The sequence below is a fragment of the Schistocerca piceifrons genome, chromosome 1 (assembly GCF_021461385.2).
Source record: "Schistocerca piceifrons isolate TAMUIC-IGC-003096 chromosome 1, iqSchPice1.1, whole genome shotgun sequence".
Classification (NCBI taxonomy): domain Eukaryota; kingdom Metazoa; phylum Arthropoda; class Insecta; order Orthoptera; family Acrididae; genus Schistocerca; species Schistocerca piceifrons.
The window spans coordinates 976,400,430-976,424,555 of NC_060138.1; the positions used below are offsets into that span (position 1 = coordinate 976,400,430).

The following is a 24,126-nucleotide window of genomic DNA, read 5'->3' on the forward strand; positions in this document are numbered from 1 at the left end:
AACCTGCTGATTGGCCCTGTAATCTGACATGAATTAATTAAGACATTTTCCAAAACAATAGATTAGGAAGTCAGTAACTTCTAATGGAGAATGAGCCACAATTTTGTTTATTAGGATCGTGACTCATAAATCATCTGACAAGCAAAATAGTGCTTAAGTGCAACCTTGGCACATCTGATATATGGGTCTAGGGTAAGATTCTAGTAATCGCTTATTAAATGAAACAAGTGCAGTCGCGAGGTTGTACTGTGGCTTTGTGACGTTAGTATAATAGACAGAACTAGAGAAGGGAATGCATTGCATCTGCGGCTGGAGTTGGAAGCAAATCTGAATCTGAGAACTGAACTTCAGAGTGGAGATTGAGGTTGCCGAAATTCTACAAAAATGGCTTCGTTGTCCCTCTGTATCATCTCATGGTCATGGCTCGATTTCGCCATATCACACTGTAGGGGAAGAATGAGTTCGCTGCATATCCAGCCACTGGTGGTAGATCAACGACCCTCGCCCATCGCTAAGTTCAACGGAGCCCAAAATATTTTAGAGTCCCTCAGCTCATCTGCTCTGATGGCGTCACAAACTAGCATAGCAGAGGTCTAACGGCGGAGGTTTCCTGAGGTCAAAAGATGAAGTGATGAAGAGGAGAAAACGTCTACTGCAGTAGCAGTTTTGTACAGAGTGCTTACTAAAAGGGGAATTCATTTTCCTGCGTTTTGTGTTCTTTTCTCTGTTCAGATTACCAGAGGTAATATATTTCTTAAAAGACCCTGGTCCCTTTCCCTGAGTTTTTCTTCAGGAACGTAACCAGTAACATGTGTCCTACCATTTCGTGTAGAAAATAGGCATCTCTCCCTGTGGCCAATGAAGTGGGTCCTCAACAGCACAGTCGAGTTTCTCTCTCTAACTTCCCGTTTATTTACATTAGCAATTCCTGGCAGTCCTTGTATTATTTAAACATTTCTTTTCTGTAAAGTCAACGTTCGATGGTGTCCCAAATTGCAGGGTCCCAATCCATTTCCTAGATATTATCTACAGGATCTAGTGTGTTCCTAAGAACACAGCTTTCTACGTTTTCTACATATTAGTTCCTTTCTGAACCTTTCTTCTCTTTCCACTTTGTAGCTGTAGAACGTTCACTGCTGGAGGCCTCAGAACAGAAGACTGTACCTGTGTGGTCTGTGGTGCGTCCAGGAAGGAAAGTTCAGCACTGACCTGCGCTCCTCTAGGAGCATCCTTCTGAGAACTATCTCGAGGGTGGTTCCTACGTTCGCCTATGTGCCTCGGCTACTCGCCTGAGCACTGTCACCTCATTCCGATGTACTTGCAAAGGTCTCTTACTTATATAAAGCACGCTGTTTCGAATAAAAATGTAAATTATGTTAATTAACTACTGACAATTACTGGTGCTGCTGATATGCATTACATTTCTCAGTGTCGATTAATTACTCCGATCTAACGACTCTTTCTGTTCTGATTGTATTGTGATTATGGGGAAGTTTTGAATAAAACTGTTACGTAATGGTACGTAAAACTAATCTTGAAGCCCTTCATGTCACTGTCTTTCTTTCTGGTGACGCTATTTGGTTTAATCATCTTCAGATCACAATGTGATGAGCTGGCAACATTGAAAGGAAAGAATGGAAGATTAAGGTTTAATGTCCGGTTGACATAGAGGTCATGAGACTCGGAGTACAAGGTCGGGTAGTTTCTGGATGGGAGGGACATCGGCTGTACGCTTTCAAAGGAAGCATTTCCCTGGAGTGATTTAGGGAAGTCACAGTAAACCTAAATCTGGACGCCCAGATGCGGATTTCAACGGTCCCACACCCAATGTGAGTCCATTGTGCTGAGCAGTGCACCAGCTTGCTGGGTGGCAGCATTGACATGTTGTTTATTTTACACATATTACTCGTTCCTAGTACAACGTACTATTTAATCAATGCTAAGAGCTTTGTTCGGAAGATGGTTTAAGAGAATTCGATCCCCCAAAAGATAAATAAAAATGCAGCAGGGGCAGCTTGTAGTTTTTCACTATCAAGCGCTGAAGTCCCATAGACACTTTGCCTAAGGTAATTAACGTCATACATCAGCCATAGTTAACGTACTGTAAATTGAGATTTGTTCAATTTGAAGTTCAGTATGTATATATATTTTTAATGTATTACGCAGTCAGACCACCTGTTATACGCTGAATAATAATTTACCTCATTCCACAAATTTATACTCTGAGATGATGTATGCGTGGATTTAAAACCACAGTCCGCAAACAGATATAAACTGTTGTCCAATACAAGCGATCAGAAGTGATTAGGACGTATATTAACACATACATTTACTGAACTACCTCATTAAGAGAATTACGTAATATCGATTGCCGGAGGATAGAGGAAATTATTTAGTGGACTTTGCCACGTCACGGAAACCAGTTAATGTAGCGAGTGGCGAGGGAGTTAGCAGACAATTTTCAACAAAAATGCTATTAAGAGCTTAGTGCAGGAGGGAAAGTAACAGCGCCAATTCAATTACGTAATCCTGCAAGCCACCCTGTGCTGTTCTCTTAATCCACCTGCCGTATTATACAGAGAAAGTGGGCGTGATCAGCTCTGCCACTGAGCTGAGCAAACAGGTGTGTAACACGTTACTGTACACGTTACAAAAATTGTTCTCTGTGTGTATAAAAATAGCGTAAACGACAGCTGTTCTTCCGAACACGCCTATTCGTGGAAAAACTGTGGTTATACTCTAGGCTGGGATAAGCTGCGACCGGTACTAGGAACTACTGCATGGGGTATCAGATTTCTTAATGACTTTCCTTAACTTGTTTATGAGTAATCCAGAAAAAAGGTTATAGTATTGGAGAGAAATCAATTTCACGTCAAAAAAGTGAATGCATTGCATCAGTTACTCATCCAGATACTCAAAATAATACAGTGAAGTTTCGTTGTAGGTTTTCTTCTTTCTTGACTCAGTGAGGCTGTTCGTGACGTAGCTGCTTGGTCAAGCATAAAATTGTTATATACGGTTCTCAGAATATTAATTAAAATAAAATGCGAGACTAAAGTCTACAGACATTGGTAGGCATTCCAGATGGTCAGTCTAATGTGAATACCCAGTTATTTCTCAAAAGATCGCAGATAATGCAATGTGGTTTTCGTAAAGTGTTAGTGTGTAATGCAGCGATTAGGGCATACTAGAGTATGACTGGCATATAATGCAACTATTTATCACGTAATGCCTACAATACACGTATTTACAACTTCTTGAATGGATAAAACATCCATCTTTCTTCTTAGAAACAAATTTATGTTCAGTTGTTATTCGAAAGTAGGTTTCACTAGGAATAAAATTAAACGTAAAACACAAACATAGCGGAACAGTTCACTTCCAGATACGATTAATATTGGTAGGCTAGCAATTGTAGGGGCAGTGGACGTATAGAATATATTTGTACCTCAAATATCATGTTTGATCATACAATGTAGGTTTGCATGGCCAGTATTGTCTTCACTTAAAACTTCCGGGCTTATAGGCCGCGGTCGACGTAAAAAACTTTTCCTTGACGTTTCGTCTCCAACTGCAGGAGACATCCTCCAAGATAAAACAGCGAACTGCGAGGAGAACTAGAGTAAGCGCTGATTATATAGGCAGTGCAGAGGGTACCACTGTCTATCACAACGAAGGTAATCATGAAATAAATTTCAGCGAGACGAGCGCTAAATCTAAAACCTCGCATTATAATCAGCGCATGTATAGAGAAGCTGTCAAAAATTGGTTCAAAAGGCTCTGAGCACTATGGGGCTTAACTTCTGAGGTCATCAGTCCCATAGAACTTAGAACTACTTAAACCTAACTAACCTAAGGACATCACACACATCCATGCCCGAGGCAGGATTCGAACCTGCGACCGTAGCGTTCGCGCGGTTCCAGACTGTAGCGCCTAGAACCGCTCCGCCACTCCGGCCGGCTGAGAGGCTGTCGAGACTGATAAACACCGTAATAATTTTAACAGGAAAGATGAAGGTGTTAATCTGTATAAAATTTGGATGTCAGCGTTGCATCGGAAGCGTGACGATCGATTACTTTCAATCGAGAATGTTGGCATTACCAGAGACAGTCTCATAGCCTACGCCACGTGATGGACAGTGACGCCTTCTGCACTACCTAAATAATCGACGCTTCCTAGAGTTCTCCTCGCTCTTCGCCACTTTACCTGGAGGATGTCTACTGCAGTCCGAGACGAAACGTCAGCTAAGAGTTTTACACATCGACCACGGCCTATCAGCCCGGAAGTTTTAAGTGAAGAATATCATATTTCGTTAGGAGTTTTCCTAAACACAATCATTAAGCATGAACATTACAGGCTGTCATTTAATGAAACCCGCACGTTGACCTTGTCTCTTCCATGGTGCTGGAAATTGACTGTCAGCTGTTGAGTATTCTGTTCTTAGGAATAAGTCCTTAATATGTTGCAAGTGCCAGTGTGGTAAGAACAGTGTCCTGTCTAGTTGTGAGTGCATTATATCGGAGCTACGTGACTCCGAACCTGGTCGAATTTTGGCCCTCTTATGGTGGGTGCTTCCGTAGCTAAGGTAATCGCTGTGTTTGTTGCTTCAAGAGGCACCGTACTATACCGCGTACAGAGAAAGCAGAACAAGTCACAACCGGACGAAGGTGTGTTGAGTGATCGCGACAGAAGAAAATTGACGATTCTAAAGAAAAACAAGAGGATTATAGCGCAAAAGTCACCCCAGAACTGAATGACACACGCGCGAAGGCTATCAGCGCCACAACAATACGATAGTAGCTCCACAAGCAGGGAATTGCTGGGCGAGCTGGAATTCAGAAATTACTCATCAATGCTCCAAATGCTCACAATATACAAACGTGCTGCCGAAGCCATAAAACTTGTACTGTGGAACACTGGAAGATAATCGTTTGATGGCAAAGGTTCGGTGATGGTTTTGACAGCCATATCGTGGTATTTCATGGGCTCCGTCATTACTCTGGAAGTCCGTCTCCTCAGCGTAGCAGTAGCGTTACTGCCTATCACGCAGGGGCCTGGGTTCGATTCCCGGCAGGGGACTGGGTGTTGTGGGTCCTTCATCATCATTTTCATCATCACTGACTCACAAGTCGTCGATGTGGCGTCAACTAAAAGGACTTGCAATACGGCGGCCGAGCTGCTCCACATGGGGCCTCCCGGCCAAAAATGCCATACGATCATTTCATTTCATTTCTCTGGAAGGACGCATTACTGCCACGGATTATTTAACCGGTTTGGCTTATCGAGACCACCCCCGTGGTACAACAATTGTTCCCCAATGGTGGCACTGTGTTTCAAGAGGACAGTGCTCCTGTTCACAAACCTCGTGTAGTTCAGGAATGATTTTGTGACCACGTAGATGAATTGTCACATCTCCCATTGCCGACGCAGTCACCTGACCACAGGATTATTGGACGTTTGTGGTCTACATTGGAGAGAAGGGTGAGTGTTCGCAATCCTTCTCCACCACCGTCACCTGAACTTGCCGCTGATTTGGAGAAGAATTGTACATGATTACATTTCGAGACGACTAGAAGTTGTTTTGAATGCCACAGGTTTTCCTACGCCGTATTGGACATCGTAATGTGTTTTGTGTTTAATGTTTCTATGTTTATGTACATGCCAGTAGATGTAAGAGATATTTTTCAGGTAATCATCTGAATGCGAAACAGATTCCGACCTAGTTGAGTAACTATGTAATGTTCTCCCTCGTGTACTAGGTGAAAGAGGCTATGATTAGGTGTGGCCAATATTTGTTGTTTTTGTAATTAGTTAACTTGATACCAGTGTACAGAACTGAGCAGCACATGAGGGGTAAAATATTCACTACTAATATCACACATTCACTATCTTCCCCGCCACTATCTGCTTCAGAATAAGTGCATTACGTATTTGTTTACAAAGTTACAGCAGTTTCAGAGGTTTATAACCCATTTGTTTTCGGTTTTGTTATTGCAGCACAGGAGTGATAAATCTTCGGACATGGGTTCCTACTCCAGCTACATATATAGCCAGCTGCCGAGAGTGGGTTTGCAGAAAACTATTTGCGATTGAGAAGTTCCTGGTTCAAGTCGCGTACGACTTAGATCTGTAGAGTAAATATAGAAATTAGGTTAGATACGCAAAATATATGTTAAATTTATTATTCTTATTTTTTGCTCAGTGCTTCGGTAGCTAGGTGCCATTTTACAGATTCATATGATTGGGTTTCGATTCCAAATCGGCCCTAGTACTTTTTCTGTCTATTATCTCTTCTGTCATCTCAAGAAAATATATGTTACTGTGGAAATTCCCAAGTTGTCCTGTGGATCGATAACTCCGCTGTGCGTGAAGATCGAAGACTAGAGTGTACGTCCCGCTGCCGTCGAGGTCATTAGAGATGAAGCTGTAACTGCACGGGCCCTGTGAGGAGCCTTCTGCTGTATGCAGGACGTGAGACGCACCCAACTGACTCAGCGTCCTCAGCAGTGACGCCGTTTTCTGGGCACTGATCAGCTTTCAGGAAATCTCAACGGCTCTAATGTAAGCGGCAGTATTTGTTTTTCACATTAACGGTCACCCTTTGGCTGTAGTAGCTTTTGTAGTACAGTAAGACCACGATGAACCGGTATTCGATAATCCTGCAACGTCGGTAGTAGGGCACACGTGGGAAATTTTCCCGTATTTTTAACTCGGCGCTGTTGGCAGTACAGTCGGACGCCTTCAACAAACATCGGAAGCGTTCGGCGTGACGGCTGGTCAGTAACAACTGCCTGCCTCACTAAGCAACTGTTATCGCCAAGCTGAGGCAGTTGCTTTGCTAGCTTTGTGCTAGTGTCAACGATTCCTCATGCACAGGGCCATAAAGTATATCACTTACATTTGCAACCGTCTTGTGCAATTCTGCTTAATATTTGTTTAACATAGTCACGGTAGAAACAGTTCGTATACACAGTAAATATGTTGTCCAAGGAGACTAAAAGAGTGCCCAAAACAGAATAACGTAAACATGTGACAATGAGAATCATCATTGAGAATCGAAACAATGTTATGAGAGGATTTATTATCGCATCTTCAACCATACACGATATTAAATAACAAAAACAACAGATTCATAAATTTGTGTCACAATCTCCTTCAGTTAAGAGTCTAGAAGTTAGGCAGACTCTAAAATAACCTAAGTTAGAATCTCTAGGAGAAGTTTTGTATAAATGCTTCGGTGCAAAGAGGGCGGAGGGAAAGTCAGTAACGGGGCCTCTATTAACCGAAAAGACCAAATTTTTTCGCAAGGACATAGATGTCCCCAAAGATGTTTCATTTTCGAAAAAGTGACTTCATAATTTCAAAATTCGTCATGGCATCCGTAAACTAGACGTTTCTAGTGAAACGAAGTCCGCTGATGAGGCTGCTGTTAATGACTACAAAACGACTTTTTGTTGATGAGCGTACGTTGTCCTCGCACCAAATTTACAACGTGTTACGGCGGTGTTTGCCACATCAATCCTGGCGGCATCTGAGGAGTCCAGCGCAAAGTATTTTGAAAAGAATAACGACAGAATGACTATCTTAGTGTGTGGAAATGCTTCAGGTGCCCATAAACAGGCTCCAAATGAATTCGCAATTGCAAATAAGGACTACCATCAGCTGTAGAATGGAATGGCCACAATGAAAATTTGTGCAGTATTGGGACTTGAACCCAGATTTCCTGCTTACCGCGAGCGGTGATTTACGATTTGGCTATCCGTGTATGACTCACGGCCAGACGCGATCTTCCACATGTCGTCAACCATGCGTCTACGGTTTCTGCTCGTACATACATTATGTACATTCCCGTACAAGCGGGAAATCCTGGTGCGAGTTCCGGTCCGTCATTCCATTCTACAGCCGATGGTAGTCTTTGCTCGCAACTGCGAATTCATTTGATGTGTTTCGTAATGACTGTGGTCGCCGCAGTGCCAAAAGGAACTTTGAAAGTAATCAAAATAACACAGGCACTGCAATATCGTATTTATCGTCTCGTATAAAGAGCCTTTGTTTGTGATTGGGAAATATCAGAAGCTAAGACCTCTAAAAAATGTGACACACATGTCGGTTATTTACGGTTCACACTTTCGTTCCAGCTGTGAAAAAAAAATTCGAAAAATAGGACTACCAGCAAATTCCAAGGCGGTAATTATTCTTTGACAACTGCCGAGCTGACCCTCCAGAATCGGAGTTTGTCTCAGGTAATATTTTTTTCACACTTCTTCCTGTCAGTGTTACGTCACTAATCCAACTAATGAACCAAGGGGTCCTACAAAATTTCAAAAGCTGGTATAGAGGAATGTTTGTGTAAACACTGCTAAGCTCATATTGCAGCGTCAGAGAGTTCCAACGCAATTTTAAAATTACATACGCTATTTTCACGGGTGCAATTGTTTGGATCTCCGTGAATAATAAAACATTGCACCGGGCCTGGAGAAAACTAAGGCCTAAGCTGGTAGAGGCAGCCTAGATGGAAAGCTGTGTAAGTGATGATGATTCGACAGCTGATCACTCTGAAATTGTACGAGTGATAAATTCTGCTTTCGCCAGTAAATTGAGTGCGTTATCAGCTGAAAAAAGTGAGGAATGGATCAACAATGACATAAATATCGTTATCGAAAAGGAAGTGACTGACGATGTGATACTACAAAGCGCTCTCAACCCACAGGAGGCACCAGAAATGAGTGTGACGAAGGAACGCCTACAACTCGCATGTCTTGGGCTGAGGCTTCAGAAGCCTTAAACACCTTCGTGAAATTAGCTGAGAGTAGCAAACAGTACAACGTTTCTGAAATTCTGAATATGCATATGACACAAAATAATTTTTGTCAGTAAAGAGATCAATCCAAGAACAAGTTAGCATGACTCGGAAGAAAATTTCGAATAAACAATTAATGGTAGTTACCAGTGCGACATTTCTACACCATCGATATCTCTGCTATTTCTACAGGCAATTAAACTGCACCAAATTCTTGGTATCAATTTTTATCAATTAGCTTGTCTCTGATCAAATCAGTGGTGATTATTTTATTTCGTAACTGGCACACAAAAATTATCTATGTCTATTGAAATTTTCTAAAACTAGGAGACTTAAACTGATATAATAGAGCAATCAAGAATTCCATCTGTAATTGAATTTTGTTTCTACAGAGAGTTATTGCATACTTTTATTGTTTTACACTGTAATCTGTCCTGTTGCGTTTAATAAATAAAAGTTGCTTGTATTTGTACGTTAGAGATGTAGGTTTTTGGTTGTATCCCTTTTTAAACCAGGTTTTTAAACATGATATTTGGTAATCTGGCATTCACAGATCCCCGAGCATCTGATTCATCAAGATCCTACGGTACCGTGTTTTGCCACTAAGAGCGCATCAGAGTGCTGTCACTGCGCAAGGTTAGGACTAGTTTTGGCAGAGTTCGTAGTGGCAATTGTTTTGTGCCACTGTCGTTATTACAATGGCCGATTTTCGTGAACTGCGTGCGGAGATGAAATTCTGCCTTTTCTCGGGAAAATAGGAACAGACATTCTTGAAATGTTAAAACCAGCACAAAAGACGACGCTTTGGAGAAAACTCAAGTGTCAGGTTTTCGCATTCCAAAAACGGTGAAATGTCAGTTCATGACAAACTTCGTCCTGGTCGTTTTCCACGAACAGAACACATGAAAATGTTGAAAACATTCATGCAATCATCAACGAAGATCGACGACGGACCATTAAAGAAACTGTAGAGCTGTAGCCAATGAGATGGAGTTCAGTGGGGCGAATTGTGGCACTAAATTTTGAAATGCAAAGGGTGGCTGCCAAATACGCGCCATGACTGATGACTGGTGAACAAAACTAAGATACGTGGAAGCACGCTTTGCTTTGAAAGAATAGTCCCCAAATGATCCAAACTGTTCTTCAAATAATATAACAGGTGTGCGAAACACTGTACTATGCTTACGCTCCTGAGTCAAAGCAACAAACCAGTGGTAGATATCTAGATTGCTTGCCCCAAGAAAGCTCGTGAGGTGAAATTAAACATTAAAAAATGCTGATTTGTTTTCCCGTTGTGAGAGGAGTCGTCCATTCAGAGAGTTTGTTCGACACGTTCAGAGAGATAAGCAGGCTCTCCACTTGCAAGTTTTGAAAACATGGCGCAACAGTGTGCGGCTGAAGCAGCCTGATTTGGGGCAGTCGGGCGACTGATTTTCTCGTCATGGCAATTCTCCTGACCTCCCAGCCCTGCCCGTACGACAGTTCTGGACCAATAGTGGTATGACCCTGTCAGGAATACCCCAAACTCACCCGACCTTGTCCCGTGCGCCTTCCGTCTTGTTTCTTAGAATAAAAAGCGTTTAGCTAATGTTGCTGAGGAGAAAAAAATAAATAAATAGAAAATAAACGACGGAGGCGCTGTCAGGCACCACAAAACATGAATGTAAACAATGTTTTGAGAAACAGAATAAAAGATTAGGTAAGTTTAGCAGTGCAAGAGGAGTTCATTTAAGGGGACTGAAGGTTTGTGCTTAAAATGTGAATAAATAGGTTAAAAAACCGTTTTCTTTTGGATACCCCTCGTGAATGATACACCCAGGCTAGCCGAGCAGCCGTCGGTAGACTAGGGCTGTGCACTGACGCAGGCCGCGTGAAGGTCTCTTTTGTGGGGTCGAAGGCACACTGCTGGCCAGTGTGGCCGAGCGGTTCTAGGCGCTTCAGTCTGGAACTGCGCGACCGCTACGGTCACAGGTTCGAAAACTGCCTCGGGCATGGATGTGTGTGATGTCCTTAGGTTAGTTAGGTTTAAGTAGTTCTAAGTTCTAGGCGACTGATGACCTCAGATGTTAAGTCCCATAGTGCTCAGAGCCATTTGAACCATTTGAACACTTCTGGTGCAGCTGTCATCGTCGCAATCAAGTTGCCAAGCACCGACCGCTGACATACTGTAGATTTCACGTTGCCACTGTCTTCACAGGGCCGCCTGCAGTTGATCCTACTGCCGACTCACAGTCAGAGGTACAAACTTGAGTCCTACGAGCTCCGAGCCGTTGGAGTCCGCCGACGTCAGCCGACTCACTCCAGGGATCGGTCCAGGGTTCGTCACTTTGGGCAACTCCGCCGTCTACCGCGTCACACCAGAAGCTTTCGCCTGGCCAGCCGCCAACCGAGCTGCGGGGCTATGACCGGCTCCGCCGTCTCAACACCTGGTGCGTCAGCATCGCTTGTGCGTAAGCTCCGGGGTCGTCACCCGCGCGTACTGTACCGACGAGGGAACATTACAGTTCCACTCAGGGTGTGCCCAGGAAGAAGGTGCAGAGCTGTTCAAGTTTGTTGGAGCAATAGAATTTTTCTTGTACACAGGCTGTCTTGCTGCAGAAACATGGAACACCTAGGTTCGGAAACAGAACGCCTCCCAACCAACCTGAAGAACGGTTCCCACCCTCTGTAGGCTTCATAGCACACCAGGTCGTTCCAAACACATACCAGGATTTTGGAATAAGAGAAAACGGAGTCGGCCGTGCTTAGTTGAGTCAGAAATGGGAAGGAAATCTGTTGGGAACCGTTCTGGCATTTGCTTTGTGTTTCTTAGTTGGGCAGGGGGAGGGATAGGGGTGGGGGGACCTAGATTAGTGTACCTTGAAAGGAATTTGAGCCACATTCCTTCAAAATTACAGTCCCGAAACCTGTTCATTGTGTCACTTCGGTTGGTAGGAAGCTGCGAATGCGCAAGACACTACTGTCTGGGCGAATTAGTGACAAATACTACCCCACTTCGTCATTACGTTACCAGCGTACATTTGTGAAAATAGACGGCTATATTTTATCATCTCCGTTGAGAAATGTTTCTCTGCCAAATAACACTTGCTGTGCCTTTTGTACCTTGCTTTATCACCAACAGATACAACGGGTGTTCGTACGCTATTCATCTCTATTTTGAAAACTATCTTTTGTTTTCTTTCCTCTTAAGATATCCTGTTTTCAGACGTAATGGTATCCGGTAAGCGCTTGTGTGTGTGTGTGTGTGTGTGTGTGTGTGTGTGTGTGTGTGTGTGTGTGTGTGTGTAGACCAATTTATTATGTTCTAGAGTTCTTTGATTTTATCAGACTATCTGTAGGCGTCGCACTGCCACTGTGCATGAAGAAGGGTCAGTAAGCTATTAGCCAGAGACAAGCATACAGTGCTGTGTCTTATGAACATTGTGTCGACTAGACATTAATCTCTTCTATCCTTCCAATTATATTTTTGTATGGAGAAGACTGAAGAGACGGACTACGTTCGTAATGTCTTTTCATCCGCGAGGGAGATATACATTACAAAGTGCTTTCTTAATCACCATCTCTTGACATTCTCTTGAGATTCGTTGCACCAAGATTTCAACCTGTCAAATATTTAAGTATCATACCACGGTCAATGCTACCACTATACTTCTATGCACTGAAAAGCTCTCGTATCTCCAGATGGGAAGCAGTTTGTTACACCATGACTTAGCGACATATTATAACCATCATCTTCTAGTAACGTGCAGAGGTATTGGCAGGATACTGTATCATTAACTCTGTTGCAAAACAACACAGTTCATTTCGTCTTAACACACCACCAAGCGTTGGTTCACCTACAGAATGTTTTAATTCTTGCTCATCTGTCATAAGTAATTGGTCAGATACTTAATAAATACAGCAGTTATCGTTTTGTAATACTCATATCCCCCTTCTGAAGGAGGGTAACATGCAGTGGTAGAACGCATTAACAGAGAGAAATGTATTTAGGATTGACGGACAGCTAATTCAATGCAAATAGGAAATCCTCTTCTTTTTACTTTTTTTGTTAAGGGCAGTGTTATCCTGCCATGATAATCCCAGGTGGAAATAGTACGTCACTAACGTAGATAATAACCGTTCCTCCTAAGCTCCCATAGTGAACGTGCTTGTTCCGGCAGTTCAAATATTGACAGTACACTTTGGAAACGGTCCAGGCGTACTCAGATGTTCCTCGGGCTTACGACTTGGGGTTTGCACAAAGCTAGGAAACCGAAGTACATGTTACAGTAAGGGTATATTTGCTTTAACTGAATTAGGTAATACTGGCAGACAAAAGTTAACAAAGCCCCTGTATCGCCATTAATAAATCTTTGCCTCTAACTGATTTTCCCTTATGTAGTATTGTATTGGAGCTGAGCGGGTCGCTTCAAAAAATGTCGTACGGCCGGTGTAAAAACGACATTAGTATTCAGACTGCTTACCTCTCACGTTTCGGATTTACTTTCATCATCAGATAGCTAAAAAATAAGGTAAGAACAAGTTTGTACATAGATTACGAAAAACTATAACATGCATTAACAAAGTGCAAAATGCAATATATGAAAACTTACACAAATGCACGAGGGCCACAGGATACTAGCGGTAGACAAAGGGGGAACGCAGACAAGATTGACCACAACAGGGCGGAATTACATGATGACGCCATTAGCGTAATATCTGACGTTTCGTATACAAAAATGTCGACTATTTTTACAAAGGTTACAGACTGCATAGTAACATAAGTAAGAAATGTACAAATATCAGTTGAAAATTTCTTGGTTCCGAAATTCAATTACACTACCTGAAATAGCGGATGTGATGTATCAGAGCCTGTTCTTAAAGACAAAGCAAAGAACAACGTGAATTAAATTATAAAAGTCTTAACTAATACAGCTTGTTTGTAAACAACGGAACATACGACTGTCTGTCTTCCCTGCTTTTGAAATTCTACTATTGCGACCACCTTCTTCTTTCACACTTTATTCGTTGTTTCTGTTGTTTGTGTTAAGTCTCACCCCCGCCCGCCCCCCCACCCCAAAAAAAGAACTGAATCATCTTCCAAGACTTAAAGCTGGCGAGTGGATGGCCTTCCTGAGTAAATACCAAGAAGATATTCCACATTTTGTTAATTTCTCCTTACGGTAAGAATATGTTTCCAGCTTTACTCTCTAAATAAAAATAATGTGCGCTACAATAGCTCATTGACAGTGTTTGCTTTATATAAGTCGTAGTTTCTGGAAAGAAAAATTTCATGTTGATAAAAGAAGAAAACACTGTTCTATCGATACATTTACGACTTTACTTACAATCTGTAATGCACCGTCCTTACGCAAAAGATTTTAATCGTGAAAAACGGTAGGAAATATAGTGCTGAGTACAAAATAATCTTTGAATTTACGGACATCAGTACCTGTGTAAGACGTGTATATTTCTATTGTCTATTGTCAATCCACAATTTATGAAAGATGTTTATATTTTATTAATAGGATTAAGTAGGAATAATTAATATTTGTCATGTTGGAAATAATTGTGGTTGCAGAGAATGTCTGCACCAAAGTATTGTTGGTAGGAGAGATCGCACATTGATATAATTTTTAAAAAAGGCGTTAGAAACCGCGTATGGATACATTTCAAGAAAAGAGCGGGAAAGATCGCGCATTTATACATTTCGTAATGGTAGTACGAATTGTCTGCACCAGAAAGCATTGTTGGCGGGAGAGACTGTACTTTAGCGTTCGTAGGAAGTCAGTAGTAAGCGAGATGTGAAGCGAGTTGGTAGCAGGTCTGAAGCGAGAGGTTGAGAGGAGCAGTTTGCTTGCCAAACACCACCTATGATATACAAGAGATTATAAACGGATGAACAGAAACATCAGCTAACTACTATCATAAGAGGAACTAATATTATTGAATTATTTTTTTGAGAAACTCAAGACTACTGAAGGTATGTTTGCGCAATGCTAGTTGTAAGATTATTGTAAAAGTAAGTCCCATTTGAACGTTTGTAAAATCATTTCATTCAGAATATAATTAATTTTTGCCAGCAATATTGCATTACTAATTATAATCCATCCCAAAAACCATCAACGTAAAACTTTGCAAAATTTTATTGTTGTCAAGAAAACGTTTAAGTGTGAATTACGTACCTTCAGCCAAATTAATTAAAGAATAACGTCAGCTTTGCTATTAAAGAATAACGTCAGCTTTAGTAATAAATACAGCCACTTTTTATGACAGTCCACCAGCAGCTAACAGAGTATAGTAAAACAGAGTAAGTATATTCATGTCGCAGTTCGATGTAGCAGTCAGATGGCGATCCAGTAACAGTGAAATAGGTAAGGACAGATTTGAGTTATTGCAGGTAACGACTGAGGGCCACGATGACGACACATTCTATGTTTCGTCGAAATAATGAGCAAATCACTTTTAATAAGCAGCATTTGAATTTGTATGCGAAGGTTGCACTTAATGTTATTGATAAAGAGAATTAATTTCAAAGGGAATATTTCAATTGTTATTATTAAGCAAGATATAGTAATCATAAGGGAAGGTTTCATAGTTTATTGTAGAAGCGGAGGTTGCGTAACAAAAGAGGTATAGAAGGGACTGGAAGGTTACACCTGTAGCTCTGTATGGGGTATTATGCCCAATAATAGAAGACTGGTACTTATTGTGGAAGTGTATTTGTATGATAAGTAGTTAGTAAAAACAAATAATGTAAAATGTATCTGAGAGAATAAAGGTGACATGTAGAATACATCATTGATTGAAGTTCTGTGATTTAATTTTTGTTTTAGATTTTCGACTAGATGTACATGAGCACCATCGTAAACGACAGATATTGAAAGCAGCGCACCGTTTGCGACTGTGGAGCCACATCGTCGATTACATGTCCTCAGTACCAGAAATATGGTTAGAAACATACTGAAGCGCAAAAGTAGTTGTACACATTGCCGAAGGAACGAAGTCTGGTAGAAGGCTTAATACTGGCCTCCTTAAAGCTACAAAAGTATATAATATATTCTGAAACAAGGGTGATGCAGTGCTCAACAGGACTTTGTGTCTAGTTCTGCACCAAATTAGCACTGAAAACCAAATTTTGACTCCAATGCCTTCCAAATGTAAGTGTTCGAGGATTGTGTGTCAAAGTTAGTACTTTACTTTGGACTGAAATTCTATATTTACTTTTGTCAGCAAATTTGTAGTAAACTTACGATTTCTTCAGCAGTTGCTTTCATCTGCTGTACCAGATTACTTAATTAATATAGAATAGTCAAGACATCCACACATCCATCTACTATTTCGTCCTACAAGACAGTAGATAACTTCAGACTACATACATAATCCCACTTTTAATTTATTTTCTACCAGTATATTAGGAGACCAAGTGTATTAGCTGAAAAGCTAAAAAACGAAGGAACTTCATGGAATTTTTCAGGTGTCCACACTAAGACCAACAAAGCAAAAAGGAGTATAGTCTGTTGCTGAGACCTTACCCTCCGTGGTGTCGGCAAATGGCGTGCGACAGCGTTATGCAGAATTCTTCGACACGCAGTGCAGCCGTTCAGCAGAATCTGTCAACAAAAGGATAGCAGAAAGATTAGAATATAGGGTCGGGTTGAGGACGATTTCATTAACTACGGAGATTAAATTCAAAATGGATAAGAGTGGAAATGGAATCGTTAATGTCCTTTCAATGAATTGCATCCCGGTATTTGCATTGATCCAATTAAGGAAACAACAGTAAAACCAAATCTCGAAAGCCTGAGGGAGAATTTGCATCCCGAGTTATCCAAATAGGAGAACAGTTTCTTAACCACTGCGCTAGTGTGTTCGGTATTGCGAACAAGAAAACATTCAACATGGGTGCCCACGCTACAACAAGTGACAGACAAATTAACTTCTCTTCTTCTAGATGGAGGTGTGCGTACTCAGAGCATATATACACACAGAGATAATATCCTAAGACCGCAGGTAGCTAATGTGACTTTTTGGACGAATTATAATGAAAAACACACTACAATACTGTTATTAGTTGTAGTTATTCTTTCTGAGTTGCAATGAAAATATGATGAATGAAAAGAAAAAGATGACAGACGGACAATGTTTTCACTAATAATAATTTTCCACAAAACAGAAAACTACACTGCTGGCCACCGTAAATGCAACACCAAGAAAGACAAGAGGTAGCACAACAAAATTTATTTTGTAGATAACATGTTGACCAAGTGTCAAATGATTACGTTTACAGACGTCTGTGACATGTGGTTCCTGCCAGAATCAGTAACCAGAGTAGCCGCCATTGTTGGAGATCACCGCTGCCAGACGTCTCGGCATTGAGTCAAAGAGACGTTGGATGTGTTTCTGGGGTACAGCAGCCCAAGCAGCTTCAAAAATGGTTCAAATGGCTGTGAGCACTATGGGACTCAACTGCTGAGGTCATTAGTCCCCTAGAACTTAGAACTAGTTAAACCTAACTAACCTAAGGACATCACAAACATCCATGCCCGAGGCAGGATTCGAACCTGCGACCGTAGCGGTCTTGCGGTTCCAGACTGCAGCGCCTTTAACCGCACGGCCACTTCGGCCGGCCAAGCAGCTTCCACACGTTGCCAAAGATCATCTGGTGTGGCAGCTGGGGATGTAATCTGGGTCACTCGTTGAGCAACCATGGCCACATGTTTTCTATCGGCGAAAGATCCGGAGAGCGAGCCGGCCAGGGAAGCACTTCAATCTGGTTATTGACGAAGAACCTTTGGACAATGCGTGCCACGTGTGGACGCGCATTATCCTGTTGAAATATGGCTGTGGCCGAGCCCTGAAGGTAAGGAAGGACAACTGGCTCCAGCACCTCGGATATGTAGCGCCGGCTATTTAAAGTACCGGCAATGCGTACTAGAGGCGTGCGAGAGTAATAGCCAATACCGCCCCATACCATAATACCCGGTGCAAGACCAGTGTGGCGGTGCATAATGCAGCTGTCCAGCATCCTCTCTCCACGGTGTCTCCACACTCGAATCCGACCATCGTGGTGCTGCAGACAGAAGCGTGCCTCGTCAGTAAAGACAACGTCATTCCAATCTGCCGTCCACATCCGTCTGTCATCACACCATTGGCGACGGAGACGTCTGTGGTTCTGCGTCAATGGTAGACGAAGCAATGGACGTCTTGCGGACAGACCACTCTGCTGTAAACGGCGTCGAATGGTACGCGCAGACACTGAATGATGCGTTACAGACGCAATGTGCTGTGCTGTGGTTCGGGATGTCACTGAGCGATCCGTCACTGCCATGCGCACAATTTGCCTATCAGCACGTGCAGTGGTGCACCGAGGTGAATGCGATCGACCACGTCGGTCCGTCGTACCCTCCTGCATCCAACGGTCACATATCCGCATTACAGTTGTTTGGTTTCGTCCCACACGACTAGCTATTTCTCTGTATGATAATCCACAATCTCGGTAAGCCACTATCCTTCCTCTGTCGAACTCGGATACTTGATCAAACGATGTTCGCTGTTGTCTACGAGGCATAACTGATCGTCTTGTGAAACAACCACATGGTAAACACACGTGCCGAACGTACACTCGTCGAAATCGCCAAGCCTTAAATGGCGCTATGAGGTGGTGCCACAGGCGCACGTGATGTGCGTCTGCGCTGAAATTCTAATCAGTTGCATATCTCATCGCTGCAAACCCATGGTGTAAATTTCACTTGATTCGGATGCTTCCTTCAGGGTGTTGCATTTACGGTGGCCAGCAGTGTATTAATTTAATAATAAAAATTCGAAAAATGTTTAGTTAAGGAATTCAAAAATAAAGTAGTAAGAAAGAAATATTATGGTGGGAGCCTTTCCTCACAGTCTATCTCCACAACGAGGTGTGTGGTTGGTTTGTTTGGTTCACAGCGTAAACATGGCATGTCCAAGTTAAATGATCATTTATTAATACGGGGTGGCTAAGGCATAAAGAGCCCCATGTTATACTGAATGTGATATCTGAAGCTATCTCGGTGTTAACTCTAGAATCACGAGACGTTATGTGATGTCGAGCGGCGATTTAGTGAAGCGCTGCGTTGTCAGTTGTCGCTTTGAAGCTTGTTGTGAGTGTTTGTTGTTAAAGCTTTTTTGGAAGTAAATCGTTTAAATCATTAAATGAAAGGTTCAAGATAAAATATCCACAGACAGTTGCTCCTACAAATGTGTTGTGCAGAAATTTATCACCTAATTGAGAGCAACAATGTAATCGTGTAGAGAAACTTTGTCCACCGGAAAATATTGAATGTATTCACGAGTCTACGCTAGTAAGTCCACGGAAATCAACTAGACGTCTTTCCTCCCAACTAACCAGTGAAAAAAAGTCTTGCCAAAAATATTTAAGCATTTACATAAATGAGGATACAATGTCACACGGATTACGCACAACGACAACACTATTGCGAATTCTTACTAAGTTCCTGGTGGTTATCTAGATCCAAATCTGTACTGCTACTCAGACGAAGCTTGGTTTCACCTTAGTGGGTATGCGGACTCTCAAAACACATACTGTTAGTCAGCAGACAATTCCAGGTAACGTTTTGAGGTGCGTCTGCATGACTTGAATAATAGGCGCTTAATACGTTGTTTCAGGCAAGGGATTGTAGGCCCTACTTCATTTAATAACACCGTGAACTCTCAAGAGTATGTAACGGAGCTGTTGGAACCATTCGTAGAGCAGCTAACGAAAGAACAACGAGGGTACGTGTTTTCCCAGCAAGATGGCGCTACGGCGCATACCTCACGGTTTTCAGTGACATACGTTCATGAAGCTTTCGGAGAGGAACGTACAGTTTCCGCAGCTTTATGGCTACGACATCGTCAGATCTGCCGACTTGTGATCTTTACTTTTTGAGAAAATTTAAAGAGTGAGGTCTACAATAACAACCCCCATTACATTGAAGAGTTGGAAACAAACATTCGCAATGCGATTGCGGAAATCACACGAAATGAATTGGTGAAAGTTTCCAGAGACGTGCTGAGTTGTGTATCGAAATTTATGGTGCCTCCTGTGAACTACTGACCTACTGAATGCTTAATACGCTGTATTTCATAACAAGAATAACAATTTACTACTTGGTATTCTGTATTTACAATAAACTAGTAATTGTCTCTGTTTCGTGAGGGTATTTTTGTACTGTTGTTCTAACTTCAAGAAATGCGTGTTTTTTCTGCAGAGACGTGTCGCTTTATTGAAATATAGTATCATCAGTGGACTGTAATTTAGTTGTTTACATTTTGATTTGCTTCAAAATCGAAACACATTTCGTTAACAATACAATATTTTTTTACTTACGATTATTTCCTCTTGATTTCTCGTTTACATCAGGAAAGGCCATCTGCTAGCACATCGTTGTTTGTTTTTATTTAGACACTGATAGTTGTGAATAATGTTCAGTTGCTCTGCAGTACTATGCATTTTCTACCTTTTTCACAGCACATTTTTTCGCACACCACTGTTTTCTGTTTGTTTCTTTACTTCTAAGCATAGATTGTGGGTTGTGTTGCCACCATCATCTTGCCATTAGTTTGTCTTTGAACTATACGCCTTTTTTAGTTTCTTATATGAGTGTAATTCTGTTTAACCTTGCTGCTGTGTATTTATATACTAGGGAATATAGTAGGGAATTAATAGTGATGCTTTTTTTCCATTTTTTTGGGGGGGGGGGGAGGGTGAAGCCATGATGAGTGGACATAAGTGTATAGTAGTGTGATGGACTGCGAGTTGGAGGAGAAGGTGAGGAGCAGAATGTGAGATGAAATTGGAAGGGGGGGGGGGGTTGCTAGGGATAGGGTGAAGGATGGAAAAGTCTCTTCCCTTTCCATGTGATTTAATCAATTATTTTATACAGAGTCTAGTGTCCAGTACTTATTGTGTCATTGCTTAACTGCTTATTTCGTGTTAATGCTTTGTGTATGTGTAAATTCTCTTGGAAAGGGAGGACGTTTCTGACTTTACTGATTGTTATGATGTTCATATCTTTTTCAATATTGCTTTGTCTATGGTATTCTTGATGTAGATGGTCTGCAAATGATTTGTACCGTATTTAAATGCTCAGACGTGTTCTTTATATCTTGTGTCGAATGCCTTGTCAGTCACTCCAGTGTATATCTATTCACAATCTCTTCAAGTGACCTGATAGACACCAGATTGTTGGTACCTGTCTGGTTTTGATTCGCTTTTGGGATGGGCTTTTGTATTGAGTTGTTTGTTTTACAAGCAACGTTTATGCCTTGTTCTTTGAACATGTTTTGTGTGAATTTGTTATGGTATGTCATTGTATGCTATTTTTTGTAGTAGTGCAGGTATGAGTTGGTGTGGTTTGGTTAGTTTCTTTCACCATTTGTGTCTTAATTTTTCTGTTTAGTTTGCCTACCATTGTTTCTTTGCATCCATTTTTAATGCTGTTTATATCATAATGGCTAGCTCTTTCTCGTAATCACAAGTGTTTAGGGGGATGCCGTTCGGTCTGTCTAACATTTAACTGACTGCAGCCTGTTTGTGATTCTGCAGGTGGTTTGAGGTTGCAATTAAGACATTGTCACTTGTTGTGGGTTCGTTATAATAGTTTCTTATAGTAGTATCTAGAAAGTTGAGTGAGTGTTCCTGTTCTTCCTCTATTATGAACTTTATGTTTTATGTACGGTATTTAAGTTTTAGGGGACTGATGACCTCAGAAGTTAAGTCCCATAGTACTCAGAGCCATTTGAACCATTTTTCTGTACGGTATTTATGTCTTGGTATAGTTGCTGAATTCAATTTTTAAGTTCATCTACGATACATATTATGTCGCCCATGTGTCTGTACCAGTAGATGATGATGATGATGTAGGTTTTCTTTGTTCCTTTGTCTTCCAAATATCAATTTCCATATACCATTCATTAAGATGTTGGCTAATGTTCCTGAAACAGGTGAACCCATGGGTAAACCTTCATCTTGTATGTAGTATCCCTGACTGAAAACAAAATAATTTTGTTGTGTTATTAACTGTGATAATTTTATTGTTTCATCTGTGTGTTCATGAGGTAGCTGGTTGTGTATTTTCACGTTTTCTTCCGTCTTCTATATGGATTCGTTAACAGAACACAACAGACCAAACAGTATTGGAAAAGATATGAACGTAATAAGAATCACTAAAGACAGACCACTCCTCAATTTACAAGAAAATGTGCAAATACACAAAGCATTAACACATAATAAACAGCCGGCCAGTGACCAAATAAATATTGGAAATCAGACTCGAAATAAAATAACTGGTAAAGATCTCATGAAAAAGAAAAGAACCTTTCCCATCCTTCACCCTGTCCCTCACAATCCCTAGCTCCCCCCTCCATCAATTTCATTTTATTGCTTCTCACCTTCTCCAATCGCAGTCTATCACACTACTATACATTCATGTCCACTCATAATGGCTTCACCCTCTCCTAACAAAAAGAAGAGAAACAAAAATGATATCATTAGTCCTTCCCTACTCTTACACAGTATATAAATACACAGCAACATAATTAAACAGATTTACACACATACAATACACTAAAAAAAAGAGTATAGTTCAATGACAAACCAGCGACAAAGTTATGTTGGCAATAGTACGATACAAGACCCACAATACATACTTAGAAGTACAAAAACTAACAGAAAAAAATGTTGTTTCAAAAAGCGTGCTGTGAAAAATATAAAAAATGTGTAGTGCTGCAGAGCAACTAAATATCAGACCACAGCTATCAACGTCCAAAGAAAAACATCAACGATGCGCTAGCAGATGACCTTTCCCGATGTAGGAGAGGAATCAAGTGGAGATCACGGTAAGTAAAAAAAACATTTTAACGAACTGTTTTTCGATGTTAAAGCATATCGACAAGGAAGCAACTTCATTAAAGACCACTGGTGATGCTTTACATCAATTAAGCGATACGCGTCTGGTGAAAAAAAAAATACAGAACGAAAATACTCTCAGGAATTGTAAAGCAACTACGGATGACATGGCCACACAAAAGAAGACTTTGTCTGTATGTTGTTTCTATGATATGGGGCCTCTTTTTATTTTGGCCACCATGTTCCTTTGTGTGACAGCTTTCAGTCTAATATATAAAAATAAATATACTATTTTTGTCTGTTTTCGTTATATGCGTTCCTACACAATTCATTCGATTCTGATAAAGGTGATGAGTAGCTGTGTGCACACCCACGAAGGCTTCTTTAAGTTCCAAAACACCTAACACCCCTAGTGATACTGTAACGTTCCAGGTTCTTCAATAATGATATAATAAACTTTTTAAGATTACGTTGAATGAATGTCTGATCTATGGAATGGATACAGAACTCGAATTGTCGTGTTGCGTGTTGTAACTGCAAGTGGTGTGCTTACTCTGTGTTGTTGTTAGCAAAATTTTACACGAATCGAATGGGCAATGCAACTCCCAATACCAATAACGAAATACAGTCACTGCAAAATACATTCAGCCCCTTAGGCACTGATTCATCTGGCTCTGTTGATAACTAATAACTTTGGTCCCTGTGCGTATAACAGATAAATTAAATTGTCTTACCTATAAAGCAGCTACGGTGGAACGTGATATATTCTGGTCTCTCATAAAAAAAATGTAAATGGTAGCTACAGGTTCAGCGGTGTGCAATGCTGGCCATAATACTTGAAATCCACGTAATTCATTTGGCTGATATACGAGAACATTTTCGAAAATCCAACTTCTTTGAAAAATATATGACCTGGACTAGAAAGCGGTACTGATTATGGTAAATTACTAACACTCAGTTTTTTTAGCAGAATTATATTGCAAGTCTGTCTTTTCAGAAACACCTGATAATTGAAGTTGCATTACTCACAACTGATTCACAAACAATGAGATTTAAACAGCAAGTATTATCTAACTTCATTAATCCAGCATAAATGCAGATCATCAGATTACACATATATAAAAATGGAATATCTAACTAGCCTTTTTTATCAAAAACTTTTACATAGGTTCTTGGGTTACTCAACAATTACAAATTATCAGCCAACTCGTCTATACTAACGTGCTGGCAAAACAGAAATCGTAATTATTGAGCATATTTACCTTATTTGGATCAAGACTTCTGGCTTCCCACAACACACACCAAAGACTGCCTACTCCATCATCATTCCCTCACAGGCAGCAACTTACAACTGTGCACCAAGCGCTCTCTTACTCCCACTAGCAGTGTCTTTGGCTCTGCGGTCGCACACAGTCAGCGATCCGCATTATCGAACCTATCAGAGACATTCATCGTTTA

The 24,126-nt window shown here is 41.1% G+C and overlaps 1 long non-coding RNA gene across 1 annotated transcript in view; it reads right to left on the bottom strand.

The window, feature by feature from the left end:
• LOC124803641 overlaps positions 1-24,126 on the bottom strand; it is a 1,814,685-nt gene that overhangs the window by 1,537,951 nt on the left and 252,608 nt on the right. Inside the window, exon 2 of the long non-coding RNA XR_007017227.1 lies at positions 16,316-16,393. This is a non-coding gene — a long non-coding RNA (uncharacterized LOC124803641). The remainder of the gene's footprint in view (positions 1-16,315; positions 16,394-24,126) is intronic.